Source organism: Bos grunniens, chromosome 3 (genome assembly GCF_055505025.1).
Source record: "Bos grunniens cultivar Pamir isolate PY7600 chromosome 3, Bosgru_T2T1.0, whole genome shotgun sequence".
NCBI classification, from domain to species: domain Eukaryota; kingdom Metazoa; phylum Chordata; class Mammalia; order Artiodactyla; family Bovidae; genus Bos; species Bos grunniens.
In genome coordinates this window covers 110,865,655-110,880,962 of record NC_141167.1, presented here as the reverse complement: position 1 = coordinate 110,880,962, position 15,308 = coordinate 110,865,655, and the positions used below count along the sequence as shown (strand labels likewise).

The following is a 15,308-nucleotide window of genomic DNA, read 5'->3' as shown; positions in this document are numbered from 1 at the left end:
CTTTCTGTTATGCCCTGAGGTACTGGCAAATATAATTGCAAGTCTGCCTTTTGAGGGACTTAAAGGATATCAAGGATGAAGAGACCCAGATAAATAGAAGAGTTTCTGTGGTCTTTGGTAGAGGTAAGTGCAGAAGACTCAGGCTTGGAAAGAAGGTATTCACTCACTATGCATGAAAAGAATAATCTTATTCCATGAAGATTGCATTATTATATAATATGGATTATTATAGATTGCATTATTATTACATTGAATATAAAAAATTAGAGGCTTTGAATTTTGGTGAGAGGCAATGGAAAGTTTAGAAGAAACTCTGCCTACTGAAGTACTAGGCCGAGGTATATGTGAAACAGAATACTCCATTTATGATGCCATCTTTTGAAAGATTACTTTGTCCAGACTTGATTGTGACTCTCATCAAAATTGAGTTGTCATACTTTTCTTTCCAAACATTCCTCAGTTTTCTTTGCTAGATTATTCATGACGGTCCTGTGGGTTTAATCATAATTGCACGTGGTGGCCTTGCTCCAAGTTGATTTATTTGAGACCAACTCATATTTTGCTTGTCAACCCTTTTCAGGAGGAACTCATGCTTGAGAAGGTAAAACAACCAAGTTGTAATACAATAAATGATCCTTATGTCATGCCATAAATATATGTAATACAATAAATATAATGATGATCCTTATGTAATACAATAAATATAATGTGGACACTCCAATGTAATGGTGCCCAATATTTTGGAGTGTTTAGTACATTTCTAACATACTTTAAGCATTTAAATATATTTACTTTGTCTATGCTAGGTTTTCTCATTTGTAAAGTGGGGTTAATAATGCTATCTTATTAGAGCATTTTGAGCGTTAAATGAGAAATATATACTTGTGCTAGTCTCAGTTAGTGACTCAGTACTATGTAACACACTACTGACTTTGCACACAATATTCATAACACTATGTAATACAGTACGGCCTTCCCAGGTGACACTAGTGGTAAAGACGGAGAAGGCGATGGCACCCTGCTCCAGTACTCTTGCCTGGAGAATCCCATGGACCGAGGAGCCTGGTAGGCTGCAGTCCATGGGGTCGTGAAGAGTCGGACACGACTGAATGACTTCACTTTCACTTTCAGGCACTGGAAGAGGAAATGAATTCTTGCCTGGAGAATCCCAGGGACAGGGAAGCCTGCTGGGCTGTTGTCTATGGCGTCGCACATAATCGGGCACGACTGACTCGACTTAGCAGCAGCAGCAGCAGCAGCAGCGGTAAAGAATCAGCCTGCCTATGCAGGAGACTCCAGAGACGAGAGTTCGATCCCAGGGTTGGGACGAACCCCTGGAGGAGGAAATGGCAAACCCTCCAGTATTCTTGCCTAGGAAAGCCTAGGAAATGCCTGGGGGAGCTACAGTCCATGGGGTCACAAGGAGTTGGACATGTCTGAGTGATTGAAAAATCAATGCAGTAATACAGAATTCACAATATGAATCGTATTATGCTATATTATTTTTAATATGTTTAACCATTCTCAGAAACTTATGAGCTAGTTTCTATTAGTAATTAGCAGACAGGGTGTTATTTAACATAGTCAGATGAGCTTCATGGATTAGTAGAGGAGGAAGCACAAAGCAGAATGTTAAAATAAAATGACTTTAGTGTTATGAATTGGACTTTAGTCAATGCAAAAAGAATACCCAGCTGTGGATGTGACTGGTGATAGAAGCAAGGTCCAATGCTGTAAAGAGCAATATTGCATAGGAACCTAGAATGTCAGGTCCATGAATCAAGGCAAACTAGAAGTGGTCAAACAAGAGATGGCAAGAGTGAGTGTCGGCATTCTAGGAATCAGTTAACTAAAATGGACTGGAATGGGTGAATTTAACTCAGATGACCATTATATCTACTACTGCGGGCAAGAATCTCTCAGAAGAAATGGAGTAGTCATCATGGTCACAAAGGAGTCTGAAATGCAGTACTTGGATGCAATCTCAAAAACGACAGAATGATCTCAGTTCGTTTTCAAGGCAAACCATTCAATATCACAGTAATCCAAGTCTATGCCCCAACCAGTAATGCTGAAGAAGCTGAAATTGAACGGTTCTATGAAGAACTACAAGACTTTTTAGAACTAACACCCAAAATAGATGTCCTTTTCATTATAGGGGACTAGAATGCAAAAGTAGGAAGTAAGAAACTTCTGGAGTAACAGGCAAATTTGGCCTTGGAATATGGAATGAAGCAGGGCAAAGACTAACAGAGTTTTGCCAAGAAAATGCACTGGTCATAACAAACACCCTCTTCCAACAACTCAAAAGAAGACTCTATACATGGACATCACCAGATGGTCAACACTGAAATCAGATTGATTATATTCTTTGCAGCCAAAGATGGAGAAGCTCTATACGGTCAGCAAAAACAAGACCAGGAGCTGACTGTGGCTCAGATCATGAACTCCTTATTGCCAAATTCAGACTTAAATTGAAGAAAGTAGGGAAAACCACTAGACCATTCAGGTATGACCTAAATCAGATCCCTTATGATTATACAGTGGAAGTGAGAAATAGATTTAAGGGCCTAGATCTGATAGATAGAGTGCCTGATGAACTATGAAATGAGGTCGTGACATTGTACAGGAGACAGGGATCAAGACCATCCCCATGGAAAAGAAATGCAGAAAAGCAAAATGGCTGTCTGGGGAGGCCTTACAAATAGCTGTGAAAAGAAGAGAAGCAAAAAGCAAAGGAGAAAAGGAAAGATATAAACATCTGAATGCAGAGTTCCAAAGAATAGCAAGAAGGGATAAGAAAGCCTTCTTCAGCAATCAATGCAAAGAAATAGAGGAAAACAACAGAATGGGAAAGACTTGAGATCTCTTCAAGAAAATTAGAGATACCAAGGGAACATTTCATGAAAAGATGGGCTTGATAAAGGACAGAAATGGTGTGTACCTAACAGAAGCAGAAGATATTAAGAAGAGATGGCAAGAATACACAGAAGAACTGTACAAAAAAGATCTTCATGACCCAGATAATCACGGTGGTGTGATCACTGACCTAGAGCCAGACAGCCTGGAATGTGAAGTCAAGTGGGCCTTAGAAAGCATCACTACAAACAAAGCCAGTGGAGGTGATGGAATTCCAGTTGAGCTGTTCCAAATCCTGAAAGATGATGCTGTGAAAGTGCTGCACTCAATATGCCAGCAAATTTGGAAAACTCAGCAGTGGCCACAGGACTGGAAAAGGTCAGTTTTCCTTCCAATCCCAAAGAAAGGCAATGCCAAAGAATGCTCAAACTACCACACGATTGCACTCATCTCACACACTAATAAAGTAATGCTCAAAATTCTCCAAGCCAGGCTTCAGCAATATGTGAACTGTGAACTTCCTGATGTTCTAGCTGGCTTTAGAAAAGGCAGAGGTACCAGAGATCAAATTGCCAACATCCACTGGATCTGGGAAAAAGCAAGAGAGTTCCAGAAAAACATCTATTTCTGCTTTATTGACTATGCCAAAGCCTTTGACTGTGTGATCACAATAAACTGTGGAAAATTCTGAAAGAGATGGGAATACCAGACCACCTGATCTGCCTCTTGAGAAATTTGTATGCAGGTCAGGAAGCAACAGTTAGAACTGGATATGGAACAACAGACTGGTTCCAAATAGGAAAAGGAGTACATCAAGGCTGTATATTGTCACCCTGCTTATTTAACTTATATGCAGAGTACCTCAGGAGAAACGCTGGACTGGAAGAAACACAAGCTGGAATCAAGATTGCTGAGAGAAATCTCAATAACCTCAGATATGCAGATGACACCACCCTTATGGCAGAAAGTGAAGAGGAACTAAAAAGCCTCTTGATGAAAGTGAAAGTGGAGAGTGAAAAAGTTGGCTTAAAGCTTAACATTCAGAAAACGAAGATCATGGCATCTGGTCCCATCACTTCATGGGAAATAGATGGGTAAACAGTGGAAAGAGTGTCAGACTTTATTTTTCTGGGCTCCAAAATCACTGCAGATGGTGACTGCAGCCATAAAATTAAAAGACACTGACTCGTTGGAAGGAAAGTTATGATCAACCTAGATAGTATATTCAAAAGCAGAGACATTACTTTGCCAATAAAGGTTCGTCTAGTCAAGGCTATGGTTTTTCCTGTGGTCATGTGTGGATGTGAGAGTTGGACTGTGAAGAAGGCTGAGCACTGAAGAATTGATGCTTTTGAACTGTGGTATTGTAGAAGACTCTTGAGAGTCCCTTGAACTGCAAGGAGATCCAACCAGTCCTTTCTGAAGGAGATCAACCCTGTGATTTTTTTGGAAGGAATGGTGCTAAAGCTGAAACTCCAGTACTTTGGCCACCTCATAGGAAGAGTTGACTCATTGGAAAAGACTCTGATGCTGGGAGGGATTGAGGGCAGGAGGAGAAGGGGACGACAGAGGATGAGATGTCTAGATAGCATCACTGACTCGATGGACGTGAGTCTGGGTGAACTCCGGGAGTTGGTGATGGACAGGGAGGTCTGGCGTGCTGCGATTCATGGGGTCGCAAAAAGTTGGACACGGCTGAGCGACTGAACTAACTGAACCCTTTCACTAAGCTGCCTGTTAAGCATGTTTTAAGTCTTTTGTAGTCATTAACTTAATCCTAAGTATACCTATGAAAGGGTACTATCATTAATCTCATTTTGCAGATGAATATTTGAGACAGACAGATCAAGCAATTTCCCAAAAGACACATAGATAATAACAAATTTAACTGAGATTTCAATGTAGACTCCAGGTCTACATGCCCTAGAACAGAGATCTCCAAAGAGAAATGTGCAAGATGGCCCAAGGGTGGAAAAAGAAAATAATAGTACTTCTGTTATGTTTATTTTTACTCATGCTTCTTACTTTAAGATATTATGTATTGTTAGATAATGTGTGCATGTGTGTGTGTTAGTCACTCTGTCATGTATGAATCTTTGAGACCCTGTAGGCTGTATGTAGCTCCCCAGGCTTCTCTGTCCATGAGATTCCCCAGGCAAGAATGCTGGAGTTGTTTGCCGTGCCCTGTCCGTCATAATATAGTACATGCACATAGTTTTTGTTTTACATTTTAAAGTCTTTATTGAATTCATTAAAACATTGTTTCTGTTTTATGTTTTGGCTAAGAGGCATGTGGGATCCTAGTGCCTCAACCAGGGTAGAACACACAGCCCCTGTATTGGAAGGTGAAGTCTTTTCTACCTGACCACCAGGGAAGTCCCTGTGCATAACTTTTAAATACAAACACTTATATTAGAAGTTAAGCTAAAAATACTTTTAACTGTTTTTTTTTTTTTAAACCACTAAAAACATTTGGGAAAATCTATTTCTGCAATAGTGACTCTGGTGGAGTAAGTGAAAAAAAATATAGAATGTTGGTCACTTTTTATAAAGTTAGGGAAAAAACATAAAACTTTCAAGTTATTTCTTCTTATTCATTCAAGTTATTTATCAATACACTAAATATTCTTCCTTGTGAGCTGGTATGTTGTTCACTGTTCAGTCACTAAATTGTGTCCAAGTCTTTGCGACCCCATGGACTGCAGCATGCCAGGCTTCCTGTCCTTCACCATCTCCCAGAGTTTGTTCAAACTCATGTTCATTGAGTTGGTGATGCCATCCAACCATCTCATCCTCTGTAGTCCCCTTCTCTGGCCTTCAGTCTTTCCTAGCATCAGGGTCTTTTCCAATGAGTCAACTCTTTGCATCAGGTGGCCAAAGTATTGAAGCTTCAGCTTCAGCATCAGTCCTTCAGGGTTGATTTCCCTTAGGACTGACTGGTTTGATCTCCTTGAGCTGGTGTGTACCCTTTCCTTTATTCACAGGTAGTTCTACTGGGGATATGGAGATGTGGAAACCTATTAGCAGTGACTGAATTTGTCATCACTTGCTTTCCTCAGATCCAGGAAGGTAGTCTTCTGTACTTCTTTCCTTTACTTTTCATCTATATTTTTACTGTCATTGGAAATCTATTGATCTTTTTGCAGTAAGGCTGGATACCCAGCTCCACAATCCCATGTATAATTTCATCAGTATCTTTCCCTTTCTGGAATCTGGTGTACCACAGCCATCATTCCCAAGATGCTCTACAATCTCATCAGTGAAATAAAAGATGTTCTCTATTAATGGCTGCCTCTTGCAAATATATTTCTTCCATTTACCAAGAAATTCAGAGGAAATCTTGCTAACACCATAGGCATTGACAGATATGTTGCAATCTGCAACCCTCTTCGCTATCAAATGATCATGACTACCCGTCTTTGTGCTCAGCTTTCTGCAGGTTCCTGCATCTTTGGCTTCCTCATCCTGCTTCCTCAGATTGTAATGATTTCAACATAGCCTTTCTGTGGTCCCAGTAAAGTCCATCAAATCTTCTGTGACTTTGTCCCAGTTCTGAGCCTGGCCTGCACAGACACATCCATGATTCTGATTGAGGATGTGGTCCTTGCTGCGGCCATCACCATTACTGTCTTAATCATTGCCCTGTCCTATATAAGAGTTGTCACCATGATCCTGAAAATTTCTTCTGCTGAAAGTCAACAGAAGGCTTTTGGTACCTATGCAGGCCGTATCACAGTTTTCCTGATATTTTTTGACAGTGTGTCCCTCATGTACTTGTGTTTCAATACCCCTTATTCACCTGTTTTGGACACAGCTGTTGCACTGATGTTTACTCTTCTTCCCCCAATCTTCAGTCCTATCATCTATAGTCTGAGAAAAAAGGACATGAAGGATGCAATTAGAAAACTCTTCTGTATTCAAAGAGTGTTGAACACATCTGGAGGTTAACTCTGAGCCACAGATTGCCTTTCACTCTTAATATTTCTCTAACAGATTAAAATATGAAATTATTCTCTCTCTAATTTTTGTCACATTGAGCCATCTGTCTGCTATCCTGATTATTTTATTTTATTATTATTTTATTGGGAAAACACATTTATGTTCTGCCATCGCTATGAAATTTGATGGGTATTTCATCAAGAATTTTATTATGGAGCTTAAAGATTTCCTTCTGAAAAGTTACAAGTAAAGGAAAAATTTCTCACCACTTTAGAAGGTTAGAATTACACTTCAGAAGCTGGCCAAGTGCTTCAAGGCATTATGTCTTTATTCAGGAAATAGACCTTTGGCATATTTTCTATATAATTATGAATTATGTATTACTTGATTCAGTTCAGTTCAGTTCAGTCACTCAGTTGTGTCTGACTCTTTGCGACCTTATGGACTGCAGCATGATAGTCTTCTTTGTTCATCACCAACTCCCAGAGCCTACTCAAACTCAAGTCCATTGCATCACTGATGCTATCCAACCATCTCATCCTCTGTCTTCCCCTTCTCCTCTTGTCTTCAATCTTTCCCAGCATCAGAGTTTTTTCCAGTGGGTCAGTTCTTTGCATCAGATGGCCAAACTATTGGAGTTTCAGCTTCAACATCAGTCCTTCCAATGAATATTCAGGACTGATTCCCTTTAGGATGGACTGATTGGATCTCCTTGCAGTCCAAGGGACTCTCAAGAGTCTTCTCCAACACCACAGTTCAAAAGCATCAATTCTTTGGCACTCAGCTTTCTTTATAGTCCAACTCTCACATCCATACATGACTACTGGCAAAAACATGACAGACCTTTGTTGGTAAAGTAATGTCTCTGCTTTTTAATATGCTGTCTAGGTTGGTCATAGTTTTCTTCCAGGGAGCAAGCATCTTTTTAATTTCATGGCTGCAGTCATCATCTGCAATGATTTTGGAGCCCAAAAAATAAAGTCTGTAACTGTTTCCATTGTTTCCCCATCTATTTGCAATGAAGTGATGGGACCTGATGCCATGATCTTAGTTTTCTGGATGTTGAGTTTTAAGCCAACTTTTTCACTCCCCTCTTTCAGTTTCATCAAGAGGCTCTTTAAATCTTTTTTACTTTCTGCCATAACGTTGGTGTCATCTGCATATCTGAGGTTATAGATACTTCTCCCAGCAATCTTGATTCTAGCTTGTGCTTCATCCAATCTGGCATTTCACATGATGTACTCTGCATATAAGTTAAATAAGCAGGGTGGCAATATACAGCCTTGACGTGCTCCTTTCCTGATTTGGAACCAGTCTGTTGTTTCATGTCCAGCTCTAGCTTGCTTCTGACCTGCATACAGATTTCTCAGTAGGCAGGTTAGGTGGTCTGGTATTCCCATTACCTGCTTAGGTTTGTCCAGAAGCACATAGCTAAGAAAAAAGCAAAAATAGTACTTTCAGAAGTAAATTACACTGTGATTTTTAGTTATAACTTGTTTATTACAATAAGCATATATATTTAGTAAGACTAAATTCTCAATATTGTTAGACATGTCCATAAGAAAACTAGAGTGTGGAATCATAGAATTGTAGAGTCACACGCACTGCAACTATTGAAGCCTGCTTGCTCTAGATTTCATGTTCTGAAGCAAGGGAAGCAATGAGAAGCCCACATATTGCAACTAGAGTGTAGCCCCATCTCACTGAAACTAGAGAAAAGTCCACTCATCAATGAAGTCCCAGAACAGTATATAAACAAAATTATTTTTTTAAAAAGTAATTGACTTTCTCAGATTTTCCGAGAATACTATATACTCTGTGAATAGAGGAATTTAAGAAAAGACACATTTTATAAAAGAGCAGGGAGAAGAAATTTTTCTTGCTCTGAAAGCAATGAACTCATTGACATTAGAGAACAAACAGACTGTGGAAGTCTGTCCTTCCACACTGCTGCCACTGATGCCCGTTTGCCACCATTTACTTGAGTTACCATGACAACTCTCTTCAGGATTCAAGCCCACAGTTAAAGCTAGTCTGCTAGGTTAACCAAAGAAGGCACTGTTGTCATTCGATCCTTTTTATCTAGATTTCCTATCACCTGGATAAGGACAAATATAGGCTAATTAATGAAGCATTTCCTTTTTAAAAGCAAATTGTCACTCTCCTTTTTTGTAAATTTATGCTTTTCTTATAGAAATAATTTTATTCCTAAAAACAGTGAACAGATGAAATGTAGATTATGTCTGAAAAAATAAATTTGCCAAATGCTGCTGATTCTAAAAACAGTTTTCATGGAAGAAAATTAGATAATTGCATATTCAAAGGGGCGTATAAAATATTTCTTAACTTTAAATTTCTATTTTAGTAGAAATTTAGTAGAAATATCAAGGAAAAATATTTCCTGATTATTTTCAATGATTAAAAACAAACACGTTATGCACAATGGTAGTTAATACAAATTTGGCTTCATAATGTATTCTAATCTACTAAATACCATTATTTGATGGAGGTGAGGAGAGAAGCTCTCTAATCCTTCTTCCTAGCATGACAAATCCTTGAACTGTGTTCACTAAACCACTATTTGTGAATGTGCCCAGGATATGACACCATTGTTATGCTACTCTATCTAGAAATTTCGAAGGCATCTTCCATAATACATATAAATATTAATAGGAAAAAAGTTAATATACATATTTTACAATGTTTACCATAAACTGCAAACCAATTAGCTTGAACCAGTAGCAGCCTCACTTAAACAAAGCAATTTTTCAACATTAAGGATGTACAATTAAAAAATACTAAAATTAAGGCATCAAGTTAACTTTATCAACTTAATTTTGCCTTTTCTTGTCAAAATAGATTGTCAAAACTCAGAATTCAGAAGTCTGGTACTTTCAAAAATTCTTTGCTAAGTTTCTCATATTTTTGCTTGGAAATTGCTGCCATCTATTATAAAGTTTTACAAATTATTCTTCTTGATGCCAATAGCTAGAGTCAAAGAAAATGTGATGTAGATAACAGATTGGAAACCTATCATATTGGAAAACTGCCTGTTAAAGGTCCTTGAGCAATAATGCTAATGTAGCCTTGTTCTCCAACCAACCAATGGACACAAAAGGGCCAGGCTGCATGAGAAACATGAGAACCATGAAGAAGTGGGATCTGGGGCCCATTGGAGGATTATTTTTTCTGAACTCCCATAACCACAGGTGCTACATACGTAAGTTGGAGGACCAGGATCCACACAAAATCTAGCTTCAAATCCAAGTCACAGAAGGATGTAGGAACCAACAGACTTACACATGGGACATTTATAATCTTTTCCATCATGTTTTTCTGTTTCTCCCATTATGGTAACAACACACATGGCTACAGTTTAGAAATACCCATGGCTGTTTTCATTGATGTCTTTCCTCTTCATACTAGGAAATGCTAGTGTTTTGAATCCGATAGGGTTCTGAGGTAACACTGAATTGATTTTCTGTCTTAAAACTGAATTTTTCACTACAGGAGGCAGAATAGGCCTTCTGGAGTATGCCACAACGATGTTATACTGCAGAGTTGAATTAACAAGACAGCTTATAGCTTACTGATTTCAATTTCCACCATTTTTCCTCTCTGCTGAGCTAATTTGGTATTATACAAAGCTGAGTGCATTTCAACACTTTGATAATTCCCTCCATATTTCAGTGCTAGAATCTTCTGTGAACCCATTATGTGGATGCATAACAAAACAGCCATTAGTGGTCAAGCCATTCATCTGCCCATCTGACACCTTCAAAATGCCACTCTTCTTCCCCAGAAAGATGTTTTTTGATGAGTCAAATCCTGAAACATATATCTGTGATGTAAAGGGAAATTATATTCACATATAATTCTAAAAGCAAATCTTGATATAGTGCTTTGTACTGACTGTGTGTCGGAATTATCAATACTTTTACTCCTGGAACTATATCAGTTATTACAAAATTAATGAGACTTTCAGTCAACTGACCAATCTGAAACATTAATGTTGCTATCATGAGCATATTCAGTTACAGCTGCCTGGACCCAGTGCTATGCTATACTGGTCTTTGTGGCTTATTTCCTTTGTAACCTAAGGAGAACAAGCCATAACTACAGTGCTGGGCTTCACTGTATTTGCTTTATATCTTAAAAACAAAGCAAATAGACTTTTCCTTCTTCCTTTATCACCATTTGGGAGACAGTCTTTGCACCCTAAGGCAATGAGTTCACCATATTTTGTTGGTGCTTTGGATGGATGATTTTTTTGATCAGAGTATAACATGATTTGGCTGTGTTTTTCTAATCTTTGTTCACTGATCATGAGCCCTAGGATACTTTTACATTTTTTCATCTACTAGCTTCCTATAAAGGATACGTCTTTAAAGAAAACAAATAGAAATGCTGTATACAGCAAGGTAGTATAAGGAGGCAGAGTGGGTCATGGATCTTCCAAGCCCTGTCTGAATACACCACTCTCTTAGCCCCTCTGTGTGCCCCAATCTAGAAAATTTATATTTTCCAAAAGGTTCTTAAACAAACCAAATGGAGAAAACCAAGGAAAGTTAATTTGCAAAATACAGTACATTTCTAGCCAGGAAATTTCATAAAGCCTTAAAATTCAGAAAATATGATTCATTCTATGTCACACAAAACTTTTGTGCACTTGACCACAGGAGATCACAAGAAGCACCTCTGCTTCTTGATTAGTTGAGAAAAATGATTTTGGAAATGTAAGCAATCAGTTTTTAATATCTCTGTATTTTGTTTGTTTATTTTAAAGGCACGTATGTCACCATTTCACTCCCCAGCACTGCACTGTTATATCCCTCTGTGTATGTAATAGTGTGTGGCATTTAGGGATATGTGTGTGTTTATGAGAATACTACACTGGAATCTGCATTTTCAGGTATGGAGTGATGGTTGGAGAGAGGTTAATGTACATTAAAAATGGGCATATTCTGTTAATAATAGCAAATATTTAACCATAAGCTGCCCTAAGAAAGAATTACAGAAATAATTTTAAATATTCCAAATTTAAATCTATAAAGAAATTATAAAGGTCTTTTAATGTATGACATGTGCTAGTTTGTTATGGTACTGTTAGTGATAAAAGCTAACTAGATTAATGTTCAGTAATAATATTCAATGGAAGAAATTTAAAAATTGAACACTAGAAAACTAATCTAGAGTTTTGACTTGAGAAAATATCATAAAATTTAAAGAAGAAAAATACAATGTCCTGCAAAATAGGTTACATGGAAACTAAAGAAATGAAATTTTAATGAAACTGAAATTCCAGGAATAAAGAGACTAATACCCTGAGGAAATTGTAAAATTTCTACAGTAGATGATAGAAGAAGTTATCTTAAAACAAAACCAGACAAAATAAATGTTTCTAACTAAAATGGAATACATTGTATTATCTATGTTTCAAAAAAATATAGGCTTACAATTTATAAGACAAAAATTGACAGAATCAAAATTAGCAAAGGAGAAATTCACAATCATGTGGAAGCTTAAAAAACAGATGAACAAAATGGACATAAGTGATAACAGAATTAATACTTGATTTGTGTAGAGTCAGACAAGTATTTTCACAAAGTAAAAATTTATTGAAATATGCATTTATAATTTGTGCACTTTTTTACATGAATCATTTATCATTAAAATATTTTTTTGAATTAGAGCTTTTGTGAATATCCACATAATTAAAATTGAACTTTAATAATATGTTGTCCAAAAAACCAAAACATTTCAATAAGTTGTATTATCACATGATATCCTGCTCTTGTCTGCCTGCACACACATACGAGTTGTACACTAACCTAAATTTATCAATAGTATTTACTGATATGCTGCAAGCTAATATTAAATATCTGAGCTTTTGCCTCATTTATATTGAGTCATGAAAACAATTTTGTGAGCATTCACAGTATGATAAATATGGACTAACTACTCTGGAACTATTTCTTTATAGCCATGAAGTAAGAAGGAATTATGGGAATTTAAAAAAGAATGAGTAGAAGGAAGTAGTAGACAAGAAATACATACAAATCTTTAATATATTTTGTGCTGAAAAGGGGGAACTATAGAGTTCAGCAGAATTAATAGAAACAATTTGAAGGAAATCCCTGTGTATATTGTTGGATAAAACTTGGGACTCTTCCATCTTCTTTAGTATGGCATACTTCTAACTTACATATTTTCATGAAAATTGATCTATTTTCTATTCATTAATTTGTTCACAATAATTAACATGTCAGTAAGGCTCTTTTGACATCGTCCTATTTCTTGTGTTTTTGAAAGCTGCTGCTGCTGCTGCTAAGTCACTTCAGTCGTGTCCGACTCCATGCGACCCCGTAGACGGCAGCCCACCAGGCTCCCCGGTCCCTGGGATTCTCCAGGCGAGAACACTGGAGTGGGTTGCCATTACCTTCTCCAATGCATGAAAGTGAAAAGTGAAAGTGAAGTCGCTCAGTCGTGTCCGACTCTTCGCAACCTCATGGACTGCATGCAGCCTACCAGGCTCCTCCACCCATGGGATTTTCCACACAAGAGTACTGGAGTGGGATGCCATTGCCTTCTCCAGTGTTTTTGAAAGGATAAGGTCCAATCAAAGGTGAGTGTACCTTTATATGGTATTCTTCCAATTCCACACCTAAATGGAGGCTGACTGGTTAATTCACAATGATGACAAGAAAAGAGGTAACAATGGTCACCAGAACTTGAAGTCTTCCTTGGAGCACTGATTCTCTTTTGATCTGAAAATATGATGAGAAAAAAGTACAATCACATTCTGATACTGATCCCTGGGAAAAAGAAAGAGTGCCTGTGGAACTCATTTCCCCTTTAGTATTTTTCTTCAGATCTTTATAATAATCCCTTCCAGAGAAGTTGAAAGAACATTTAAAAATGCAGAGACCCAGGAAAAAGGAAGACCCCTACTGTATCTGGCAGAGGTGAGTTGAGGGTCACTGAGGTTTGGGTAGAAACTATTCATTTTTTATGTTCGGCATGACACACACTCTAAAGATTCAAATAATGAAGACTTGGGCAGCCTTAAATTTTGGCATTGGAATAGAATTTATGTGAAAGCTCCATCTTTGGGGTTCTGGGCTTTTCATGCTTAAAATCAGAAATAATATCTATTATTCAGACTTTACGACTGTCCAAGACATAAATACTTACAAGTTTCCTTCCTACCAGTCTTATTTCTAGATTTTTCTAGCTTTAATATGATGCTGGGAAAGATTGAGGGCAGGAGGAGAAAGGGGCATGAATTTGAGTAAACTCTGGAAGGTAGTGGACATGGAAGCCTGGTGTGCTGCAGTCCATGGGGTTGCAAAGATTTTGACATGACATAGCAACTGAAAAACAGCAACAATATTTTTCTAAGCCTAATCCAAACTTATTCGTTAAAAAATGGCCATTATTTTCAAGCGATCAATGCATGCTAGGGTTATGAAACACAAAATGTTGATCCTGCTCTAATAGAAGTTCACAATCTCGTGAAGTTAAATAACAAGTTATAATAAAAACATAGTAAGGATGATGGTAGAAACCCTCTGTAGGATATATATGAGAATAAACGTGTGTGTGTGCGCGCGTGTAAACGTAGGGAGGGAGAGGAAACCACAGTAACTCTTGTAGGGCTTCTGATAGGGATCAATGCCTGTGCTGAAACTTGAGGAAAGTCTAGGAGTTAGTTAAGTGAAGAAGAGTAAGCAGGTCTTCTAGGAAGAGGGTTAACATTCACAAAAGCAAAGATCCAGGAGAAATCAGGGTGAACTCTGAAAACTGTGACAGTGCAGCATGAGAGAGTGGCAGATGGGGTAGACTGCATGTGCAGATTTAAAGTTCAGGAAACATACCTCTGCTGGTGATACAGACTCGAAAGAACTGAAAAACTGTGGAGGGCGTGCGTTCATCAATAATAAGGCAGGACATGATTTTAGGGACCACAATAGGAAACTGGAACACACAGTCTTTTAGGGAATGGGTCAAGAAGGTGAGTTTATAACACATAAAATAAGAAAGTTTTATAACAAAACACCTGAGAGGAAGCTTCTATTCAGAAAGAAGGTAAACCTGGAGAAGGTGGTTTCATGAGAGCCGAGGGAGACAGTGTTCAAGTAGTAGTAATCAGTAGTTTCTAATGCCAAAGTGAAGTTATAAAGACTGAAACTTTTCCATTGTTTTGCAGTTAACATATCAGTGATACATGGGACAGAATGGCTTCTGTATAGGAGAGAGAAAGCAGTCATATAGCAAATAATTGAGGAGTGAAAAGATCTAAATGAGATATTGTTAATATTCTTTCAGAAAGCTTTTCAAGGTAGGAAATTACTAATAAATATTGAGTGATATTAATACTCTGATACATTAATTCTTTCAATACTCATAATTTTGCACTGATATTTTTCCCAGAAGATTCTGAGGTTCAGAGAGAGATTATATAACTTGCTTATTTGCTCAAGTGGCAGAATGAGAATTCAGACTCAGAA

The 15,308-nt window shown here is 37.7% G+C and overlaps 2 pseudogenes; one reads left to right on the top strand and one right to left on the bottom strand.

Moving 5' to 3' along the window:
- The first annotated feature begins 5,815 nt into the window (after positions 1-5,815).
- Positions 5,816-6,807, top strand: LOC147376798 (olfactory receptor 6K3-like; annotated as a pseudogene).
- A 3,024-nt stretch (positions 6,808-9,831) lies between these two features.
- On the bottom strand, positions 9,832-11,086 carry LOC147376797 (E3 ubiquitin-protein ligase pellino homolog 1 pseudogene; annotated as a pseudogene).
- Positions 11,087-15,308: the final 4,222 nt, after the last annotated feature.